Source organism: Phyllostomus hastatus, unplaced genomic scaffold, assembly GCF_019186645.2.
Source record: "Phyllostomus hastatus isolate PE091 unplaced genomic scaffold, TTU_PhHast_1.1 phas_contig_58, whole genome shotgun sequence".
In the NCBI taxonomy this organism is placed as follows: domain Eukaryota; kingdom Metazoa; phylum Chordata; class Mammalia; order Chiroptera; family Phyllostomidae; genus Phyllostomus; species Phyllostomus hastatus.
In genome coordinates, this window is record NW_025333916.1 from 60,151,166 (window position 1) to 60,162,105 (window position 10,940).

The following is a 10,940-nucleotide window of genomic DNA, read 5'->3' on the forward strand; positions in this document are numbered from 1 at the left end:
GGTCTCTGGGTGCCCCGTGGCCAGGCATCACGATGCCGCCGGGGGCCAGGATCAGACCAGGAAACGGTTTTCAAAGAATACTTCTCAGCAGAAAAAGGTGCAGTGTGCTCCGGAGCCGCAGGAGTCTGCACTGTGATTCTCCTGCAGACACGATTCGGAAACTGCAGACCACATCCCTGCTGCCACAGAAACCTCGGGTACTGCTGAATCCACTGGGTCGTGACTCCTCCCCCACCCCCCCGTGGGTAGAGCTGCTTGTCCCACAGCCTGGACTCAGCGAGGTGCCTTTTCTTACTCTGGGTGCCCCCAAATCCAGGGGTCTCACGGGGTATTAAATAAACATTTCAGAGCATGTATATTCAAATGCAATATACATTGTCTCCAACATTTAAAAAAGTCTTAAGGGGTATTTTTAGTGATCAAAATTCAAGGTGCAATAACTATTTTTATACTTTGGAAGAGGTAGGAAGTTCTGACGTATTCCAGACCACTGAAACCCTCCAAATCAGTATCTCTTATTTAGGTCTTTGCTCAGCCCACCCAAGCTACAGAATAATGCAAATTAATGCAGAACATGGGAGGGAGAAACGGCCTTTTCCTAACACACATTTGAGTCCCGGGACTGTTTCTTGGACTCTGGAAACCACAGCTTTTTGTTTAGTCTCTTTATATACCTTTTACTTCCTACTGGTCCTTACCTCATTGGCCCTTGGTTTCACTTAAAACTCGTGAGTGCAAGTAACGGAAACCAAAGGCTGGCTTAGGGAACAAAAGAAGGAAGAATTTGTCTATAAAGTCATGGTGGTATCTCACAAAATCCAAAACCAGGAGTAAAAGATTGAAATGAGAAATTGGAAAGATGTCAAAATCCTGTAAGAAATCTCATTCCATTGTTGGTTTCAGCCTCAGCTCATGTGCTCACTCGTTCTCTCTCTCCCACCCCCACTGCAATTGGAAGGAAAAGGCCACCCCCACACAGTTGCCCAGTCGTATCACTTCATTCCCAGCTACTCCAAGGGAATAAGCAGTGATGTCTGGATATTCATCTCCAACAGCAGGAGGGAGAGTCCAAAGTGCCTAGTCTGGGTCAGGTCCTCATGTTCATCCTTGTACTTGTCTGTGTTAGGGAGGAGGGGTCTGCAGTCACACACCATGAACAAGGATACTCAAATTGTCACTACTAAAGTCTTCTTTTCCAAGTGAACACGTTTCTTTTTTTCATTCTAGATTTTCATTGTTTATTTTCCTCATGGCTTTTGGTATCAAACAGAATTCTATGCCCAGATTCTTTCAAGCTCATTACATTCTGAATTGACCGAGATTACAGAAGGAATTCACGTTGGAAGAGCAAGTGATTATTACTAGGGTCAAGGTGTGGAACGAAGAGGCAGCCACTCAGCACGTTTGGGCTGTTGGTCGTGGACCACCCGTCTAGAAAACAGAGCCCACCCATCATCCCTGGAGGCACGGCCAAGAGGCTCAATCCCAGCATGCTCCGCTGTTGACATCCGACCAGCTTTAGCCGACTGAAGCATGTGATAAAATGGGGTTTTCCTGATTGGCTCTCCAGAAGTTAAATTATTTATTTAGGAGTCAGGTTAATTTATGTTTAACTTACCATAGTAAGTTCTTCACCTACCAGGTGCTCCGCATCACAACTTAGTGTGTTGAGAAGAGTTTCAGAAGGAATCGGAATGCTGACACAATCAACATAGTGAGAAGTAAAATCAAAGGAACAGTTGGTCATTCATGGCTACATGTCATGTAGGAAATAATCTAAATGTTTTGACGGTTTGGATACGTGTGAGGAAATTGGAGTGTTCAACCTCTCATCTCATCTCGGAAGAGCACACGTACTGGAGAAGTTAGGTGTAATAACAGATGATGAGAACGACAAGCTTCATCTGTCCCACGGAATGATGGGCGCGTAGACAGGCTGCCAACTGTGTTTGACAGTCTGTGAGCAGTTTGAGTCTGTGAGCGCCCGAAGCGGCGGTCCATGCCAGATGATCCACTGCTGTGCTCAAGAATGCCTGAACTACCTACAGGAAGAACATTTTCATGATACCTTACCTGTATTCTTATACGAGGGGGGACCCCAAACACGGAATTTATTTATTAAACAAGTATGTATTTCTTTTTTTTAAGATTTTATTTATTTATTTTTAGAGAGGGAAGGGAGAGAGAGAGAAAGAGAGAAGCATCAATGTGCAGTTGCTGGGGGTTATGGCCTGCAACCCAGGCATGTGCCCTGACTGGGAATCGAACCTGCGACACTTTGGTTCGCAGCCTGCACTCAATCCACTGAGCTATGCCAGCCAGGGCTTATGTATTTCTTCTTACATGTTTAAACTTCAGTCATCTTCAAGGTACTCTCCATTTGATGCAATACACCTATTGAGACGGTTTTTCCACTGCTCAAAACGGTTTTTGAACTCCTCAATTTGGATGCCTTTCGGCTTCTGCCATTTTTTTGTTTCACCTCTCCCACATCAGCAAAGCATTTCCCTTCGAGGACTTTTTTCCCAAGGAAACAAAAAAAAAGTTGTTTGGAGCGATTGGGTGAATAGGGAGAATGGGGCACAGGGGTCATGATATTTTTGATCAAAAACTGAATATTCAGCTTGTTGCGGGCAGGTGTGCTCATAAATCACCCATCATGAAATGGCAAATGCATTGAAAGAATCTTCAAAAAAAATTCACTGAAGCCAAATGCAGCCTCTCACAACACCAGCTTGTACACTGATACAGATGGGTTCCTAGAACACCCCCTAGTGGGGGAAGCCTGTAGTCTAAGGCAACTGATCTCCAGAAGAGAATTCCCGTTTTTTTGTGGGGTTGTCCCTCCTAAGTTCTTTTTATAATAAATGACAAATAGATTAATAAGTCTCTTATAGTTACTAATGTCAATATTTTAATTCACTTTAAAAGACTACTGAGTTTCATAGATCTAAAAGTATGTCATCTACAAGTTTAATTATTTTAATGACAACCAAATATTAAGATGAAAATAATATGATAACACCTTACACAGGGACATTAATTTGTATTTCTTCACAAATTGTAGCCAACTGTTTTCATGTAGTTTATTGTCTATTTCCTTAGGAGGTAGCTAAAAGAGTTATTACACTCCTATCAGGGACTTAACTTGTCCAGGTCCATACAACTAGTTAGAAATCTGGAACTGAAACTCTCATCTCCTCACTAAGAGTTCTGTGTTCTGTCCTCACTTAAACTATATGAACTTTTGTGTATATACATGTGTGTGTTACAGGAAAGATTTATGGTCTATAAATCAAAATGTTAATAAGCTACCTCTGGCAGGTAAGAATATGGGTGTCTAAATGTTCTTATTTTTCATTTGATTTAATTTCCTGCATTTTCTGTAATTCAGGTTTATTATTTTAGAGTTACAAAGTAATATGTAACATATTTTTAGATTTCTATTAAAATATGTTCCTATCATATCTTTCTCCAAAAGTCAAAATGCAGGGAAAGGAACTTGAGAGTTCTAGTTTGTGGGGGAGGGGATTTTCCCCTTAGGCAAGGGTTTCATATTTTGTTGTTCCTATTATTTTAATTTTCTTCGAAATTGGGTATATGGAAACTTATTTAAATTGTTGTCTTCAGTCATATGAGCAGTGCTTTGAAGGGTTAAACTCAGGGCGCTGCAGCATTTAAGATTTTTCCAGCAGCTCCAACTATTGTGATTGTTCAGGAAAGTCACTGGCACACAAATCTATAATTATTCATAATAGAGGGTATCTTTGTAAAATGAAAATGCCATCAATGGCCCTGCTCAGACATGTGACTGGGTGGCCTCTATAAGCAAACCCAAACTCCAAGCCAGTAAATGGCTCAAGGTTATGGAACCAGACTCTAAAGACAACCAATCCCAGTCAACCAGGCATTGAGCTACAGCCAATCAACAACTTCTTTGATTTGCTTTCGCCTTTTCTCTATAAAAGTCTCTCCACAGCTCCTGTTGGTAGCGCCCTCCTAACCACGTCTGGTTTGGCCCTGCCCGTGGAATTGACATTTCCTCAAATAAACTCTTAAAATTTTTAATATGCCTCAATTTAAATTTTTACAACACCAAAGTAGCCTAGGAAGTGAGTTGATTGCCTGGAATTACTGGCACCCCAGTGAGACATGGCCTGTGTCTGAGAGGTTCTGAAATGGGTTCAACGGCAAGATGACATTTAATATCCTCAGCTCCGTTATGCTACTATTCTCTGCCTGGCATTCCCACCGAGTCTACATAATGGACTATTTCCTTTTAGATCTGCATGGGAAATATAATTCACTGACTTGTAGATGAATCATAGTGAATTTTAGTTTTCATAAATAAGGTACCTTTGTGGGAGTCAAAAACCGGTGTTGAGGCTGTGAATATTGTAAAGGAGGAAAAATTTTCTCTCCTACTCTTCTAGGTTCTGTGGCTGATTTAAGAATTAAATTGACACCCAACAGATTAACAGAGAAAAAAATTAATTAGGTTTTTAGGAGTCCCACTTAAGGTGACCTGAAGATTTAGGGCTACAGACCACCCTGGGCTAAGGAAGGGGACAGGGCTCCAGGGTTGCAAAGGGGAGGAAGGCAGGTTTGGGGAAGATGAAAAGAGAAAATGAAATGCTTGACGAACAAAGATTGCCCCGAAGAACAGGTAGGTCTCTCAGGTGAAGTTACCTTTGATAAAGCTCTCTTCCTGGCCCAGGCCCCCTTCCTAAAGTAAATGACACTTACAAAAGGTTTGCTTCTACTCCATTCTCAGAGCTTTTTAGTGTCTACGGTTTCTTAACATAATCAGCTCAAAATAATCCTTATGCCAAAGAGGCATACTTTGGGGTGGAATATTCTCTTTCTCTCTCTTTTTTTAAAATATTAATCATTGTTCAAGTACAGTTTTCTCCCTTTTACTCCCATTCCAGCCCACCCACCCAGCCCTCCCCACTGCCCTCCCATCACCACCCACCCCCTAGTTTTTGTCCATGTGTCCTTTAAATTTGTTCCCGTGAACCCTTCCCATTCTCCCCTGAAATTCCCTCTCCTCTCCCCTGTGGTCACTGTCAGCCTGTTCTCTATTTCAGTGTCTTTGGTTGTATTTTGCTTGTTTCTTTCTTTATTGTTTGGGTTCCTGTTAAATGTGAGGTCATATGGTATTTGTCTTTCACTGCCTGGCTTATTTCACTTAGCATAATGCTCTCCAGCTCCATCCACGCTGTTGCAAAGGGTAGGAGCTCCTTCTTTCTTTCTGCTGCATAGAATCCCATTGTGTAAATGTACCACAGTTTTTTGATCCATTCATTCACTGATGGGCAACTTGGTTGCTTCCAGCACTTGACTATTGTAAATTGTGCTGCTATGAACATTGGGGTGCATAGGTCCTTTTGGATTGGTGTTTTAGTGTTCTTAGGATAGAGTCCCAGCAGTGGAATTGCAGGGTCAAAAGGCAGATCCATTTTTAGTTTTCTGAGGAAGTTCCACACTGCTTTCCATAGTGGTTGTACCAGTCTGCAGTCCCACCAACAGTGCACTAGGGTCCCCTTTTCTGGGGTGGAATATTCTGCTACCCTTCAGTATTTCACTTCCTTTCGTAAAGCTGCAGGGGAGAAGTAGCTGGTGTTTTTAAACAGAAGACAGTGGAATGAAACGAAAAACAGGTTGTATTTTCCTAAAAACAACCATTTCCATACTGCAACAAAGTTAGGTGGCCTTCTCACTGGCATGTCGTATGGCATTTACTGAGATCAAACACTCCAATAATTTAACATAATCTAATTGTTTTAAATTATCTGTGTTTTAGTATTTGGTTGAAAATCAGCATGGAGTCTGCAGTTGGGTTCTCTAGAAAGCAGTTTAGCGTGCAGAATATTTACTCAGGAGCGCCCCCTGGGGGCAGTATCTGTGGCAAGAAGAAGGAAGCAGGAGTGGGCAGAGCAAGAGGTCAAGATGCAAGGCAGGCCCAGGAGAGTCTTGGCTGACCCCACAGAAGCTTATGGGTGTGGAATGGCCCTGCTGCATGGTCCCGCATCAGCCCACAGGTCCAGGCCTTCGTCCCCCTGCCTCAGTGAGGTGGAAGTAAAAACTGCTACAGCCGTTCTGGGGAGCAATGGCGGCGATCAGTGAGTGGAACTGCGTAAGCACATACCCTGTGACTTGCCAGCATTACTTGCTTGTGCGGGCTTCCGAGAAACTCGTGCAAAGGGTCAGGAGGAGCCATGGCGTGGCAGGGAACAGGAGTCTGGGTGCTGTCGACCACCAAAGGACCGCACAAACAGCAAGGGCGAATTCACATGACAGCCCCACCGGTGGTCAGAGACAACGGACTCCATGTCGCGGATGATGTGGTACCCGCGTCATCCTTTTTCAGCCCTCTGTTACCTCCATTACAGCATCCCCGAATGTGGAAACAAAGGTGTGGAGGGGAAGTACTGTGTGCTCAAGGTCCCGTAGCTAAAAAATGGCAGAACCAGAATTTAAAGGCAGGAATTCTGGCTTTGAGAGGTCACGCTTTCCATCCCTACCCCAAGCATAGGTCTCTGGCATAGACTGTTGAGTGGGGAAGGACAAAGTGGTTGACTTAGCGATCTTAACCCTGCCTTGCATCCTGACTCCATCAGAAAGGGCCAAGCCTCCTCCTTGACCCTAACAAAGAAAAGTTTGGAATAACCACATTCACCTGTAAGCCTTCGGAATAGCCCATTGACACAGTATTTTCTAGGCTCATTTTTAAAGACATGTTTACACTGATTCACAAACAGTGACTGCTGGTGACAAACTCCAAAAAGGGTCTTAGCTGATGCCTGCGTTCCCCCTAGGAGATATGCAATGGCTTGGTACAGTCAACAGGGGGCGCTGCACAGCTCCACCTCCGCAGCTCAGGCATCACAGTTAAGTGATGGGAATCACATCCATTAACGCTCCTGGATTTCCAAGCCACACAACAGGGGAGCCAGAAGGTGGAAGAATGGTGGAAAAAGCCTGCGGGAGTCAGAGACAGGACCAGCTTTTCGGGTGTGCAGCTTGTGCAGTGACACAGAGCCCCGCGCGTAGAACACCCACACTCAGGTTAATTCTCTGCTGCTCTGTCCTGACATGCTCAATATTTTTTACCAGAAGCCCAACGGTCTCATTTTGCACAGGGCCCCACAAGTTATATAGCCAGTTCTGGTCGGAAGGTTTGGAGCATGGAGCTTCCAGACACATTTACCCTTCCCTAAGGAAAGATTTGATGTAGGACTTTCTTCATCAACTGTTTTTACTATCCAGGTCCAGCCATAAAGTCTCTCAATCAAACCCCCTCTAAAATTAGCTGGAAGATATTTTGCCAGTGTTCAACTAGGCTTGGAGCTATAGCCAACCGAATACTTTTTTTCATGTCCAAATTCCACTCTCCTTCTGGGGAAGGATGGGAGGGAGTCCAACCAACACAGCTCCACAGAGGCACAGAACCGGTGCACGGGGTGGTTTTTACCGAATTACTGCAGGTGATCCTGAGAGCCAGGCAGCCGCAAAACTGGGGCCTGACGGTGCCGGTGAAGCCAGAGCAATGTGGCTCAGACGCAGATACTGAACTACAGGAATCAGGTCGATGAATTAAAGCCGTTATGTCGGGAGAGCAAGCAGAAAGTGAAAGGGGCCACCCTGGTGTCGGTCCATTGCCCACAGCTCATTTTTTAGGTACCTTCCAGGTCTCCCTTTCATCTTACCTGCTCAGGGGTGAGATGACCACCATATTTAAAGCACCTCCAGTTCATTGTTTAAATCAGTATCATAGATTTGTGTTTCTTTCTTTGCACTTATTAAAATTTTTACTTATCTGTTATTTACATATTTATGAACTATTTCCCTCTCTAAATTGTATGTCCTCTGGGGTCAGGAACAATGTCTGTTTGTTTACGCCTAGTATCCTCACAGATCCCAGAGTGGTTGGTGCCCAGCAAGTGCTGTGTGTTTTGAAAAAGTGGACAGGTAAGTGCCGATGGTCTTAAAAAGGCAACCCTATGAGACTCACTCCAAAGCAGGAGAGTATCTTATTTGTCTTGCTCAGTAGCAAGTACCTTGCAAATACTTAACAAATACTTCAGAATACATTAGTGAATGAAGTTATGTGTAACTTAGAAAACTGGCGGGGGAGGGGGGGGCTCTGCCTGCAGGCCCCCCCCCACCCCGGCTGCCATGGATGAGAATAAGTCTACCAAGACATGATCTGCTTGGGGAGGAAAGGTGGCTGATCTCTCAGAGGAGAAAGGCCAAGGGTCTGTTCCTCATTGGGCTTTTATTGGGTTTATTTGCACAGGAATGCAGGTAAAGCTCATTAATCATTGTCAGGCAGTAAGGATCAAACAATAGATAACATACAAAGAACTCTGAGGGCCTATTCTGAGTCAGGGTCTGTTAGCTAAAGGGCTACAAAACTTTGGGAAACAAACTCATTTCCTGCTCAGACCCTTATCATTTAATTGAGAGCATTCTTAGCAAAGCAGGTTTCACAGGATTTTTTATACATTCTTTCTTAAGCCTGATTACCTGGGGAACCCGCCCTTTCCAGCACAGGGCTACACCGCCCTCTGTCATTGTTTCAGGCTTAAGTCAGGGAGGGGAAGTAAGGCAGCCAAGAGATTAGGAGACTTCTTGCAGCCAGGATGAGGACTCAGGCCCTGTCAGGCTATGTCAAAGCCAAGAGTCGAGGGTCCATCACCCTCTTTTGCTATAGCACCCCAAGTCCTTTTCTGGGGCCTCCCCATGATTATGTGGATCTTAGGTCGCTCCCCCATTGGGGAACCTTACCGATCGGTTAGTCATTGGCTAACTGATCAAGCATTGGGGGCCAGGCAGGGTGAAGTAAAAAGAGCAGAAGCAGCACCCCTGCCAGGGAAATAAGCTTCGTCTCCTTAGTGGCTTCTGGTCCGAAGGTTGCTCACTCAGCCTTAGCCATGGTGGGGTTACAGCTTCTGAAACCAGGCAGGGCGGCTCCCAACAGAAAACATCAATGTGTAGTTCACCTTAAAATGCTTACATACATAAATCAAACAATACTGATTTTTTCCATTGTGTAGATGCATATACTTCACTTTCCAAATCAAGGTACATTTTAATGGATGCTAAGATTGCTTGCTTATATTCCCTTGGTTAGTACGGCATAATAACATAACTTACTTCTCTCTCGTGTTTTCCCAGGAGGTTTCTGAGCAAATATTCAGTGAATCCTTTGTTTCTCAATCACATGGCATTTGATGAACAAAACAGTGACTACAGCTGTGAAAAGCATTCCCCTTTCAAAGATGAAATTGTGGGAGGCTCGTACAGTTTCTCATTGACAGACACATTTTAAACTCACCAGGTTCTTTGAAAAAACAATGCTAACATCTATAAACTGGAAAAGAAGCTTATGATTCATTTCAAACTAGAAAACTCAAGCTGAACTTTCCTGATTTATGTCTGGTGTGTTGGTTTATTTCTATGTATTCTGACTGTGCTAAGCACTATGTATATACATAGATGGAAAAGTATGTGTCTATGTGTGTGCATTAGAGTTTTCTCTTCCCCCAAGAGGCTCATAATACAGCAGAAGAAGATATCAATCAAACATCCCTAACAAATACCACAGGAGGCCAGCGTGGTCCAAAGTGTGACAGAAGAACAGGGCAAGGAAAGGTAGATCACAGCTGATTGATATAGTCAGGCGATGCCTCATGGAGAAGGTAGCATTCTAGGTGGGTCTTAAAACGGGTTCGTTTTAGTAACTATTACAATCTGAGTGACCTGGAAGATTTTATATATGCTAATTGGACAGAACCGGCAATTCAAAAGGCCTTTAAAAAAAAAAATCCCTATGTGTTGTTACTAATGTGGAGGAAGCTGGATGTTTCCAGCTTACTTGGCAAGCTGGATGTTTCAAGTTTCCACTCTTAAAAGATCAGACAGATAGATAGAGCATGCTCTTAAAGGATCTTTAAAAATTAAAATACCTCTGGCATGAATTTTTGTGTAATGAACGAGGTCCAGAACATGGCAAAATGGCACTTTCAAAACATTTTGATGAGCAATGTGTTCTCTTAAGGCCAGTTTAAAGCCTTAAAATTTTAGCTCTGTTAATTTAAAAAGAAAGAGTAATCAACCTTTCCAGTTTTACTAACTGGTATGTGGCAAAAAGAGGGCTCCACCCCAGATTTCCCGCTTTGATCCAGTTTTCTTGCCACCACGCTATGCCAACCCTCCCATCAAATGGATGGGTTATCTTAGCACAGTTTACATGTTTCTAATCGCCAAACTTTGGATTTCATAACAAAAATTAATAAAAGTAAATCTCCCACTCAGAAAGAGTAGATAGGGCAAAGTTGGCCATGGATACACTTTCAAACTGTTTTTGAGCAGTTTTTAAATTATAGTAATTCATATTTTTGAACAATTTACACCAGAAACTGCATTTAACACTTTTAAAATGTGTCATTTCACGTAGTCATCTTAACAATTCTATCAGGTAGGCATCATTATTAATGTTTGTTTTACAGGTACAGAAGCTGAGGCAGGTATGATTGAGAACTCGCCCACAGTCGCCCGGGTGGCAAAGTTGGGGCTCGAATCCCTCCTGAGCTCATACCCTTAACCACTGGGCCACCAACATCAAACTCTCCAGAGGGAAGACCATTGCCACGGACTGACTGCGGGCTGTCCCACGGCATTGGGCTCACGCTTTCATCTCCAACACGTGACTACCACAGTCCCTGGTAGTGTAGAAACCTATCAGTTCCTGGAATAAGGAAGGATTATTCTTTATTCAATGGTGCTGACTCACTAATCAAAACTCAAATCAGTGTGATGTATTCTTGGGGTAGGGAAATAACTATTGATCGGGCAGACGCTGGTGTTTGAGTCATGTTCTAGAAACCATGACAATACCTAAGAAGCAGTAGGGGCGGGGTGGGGAGCGAAGA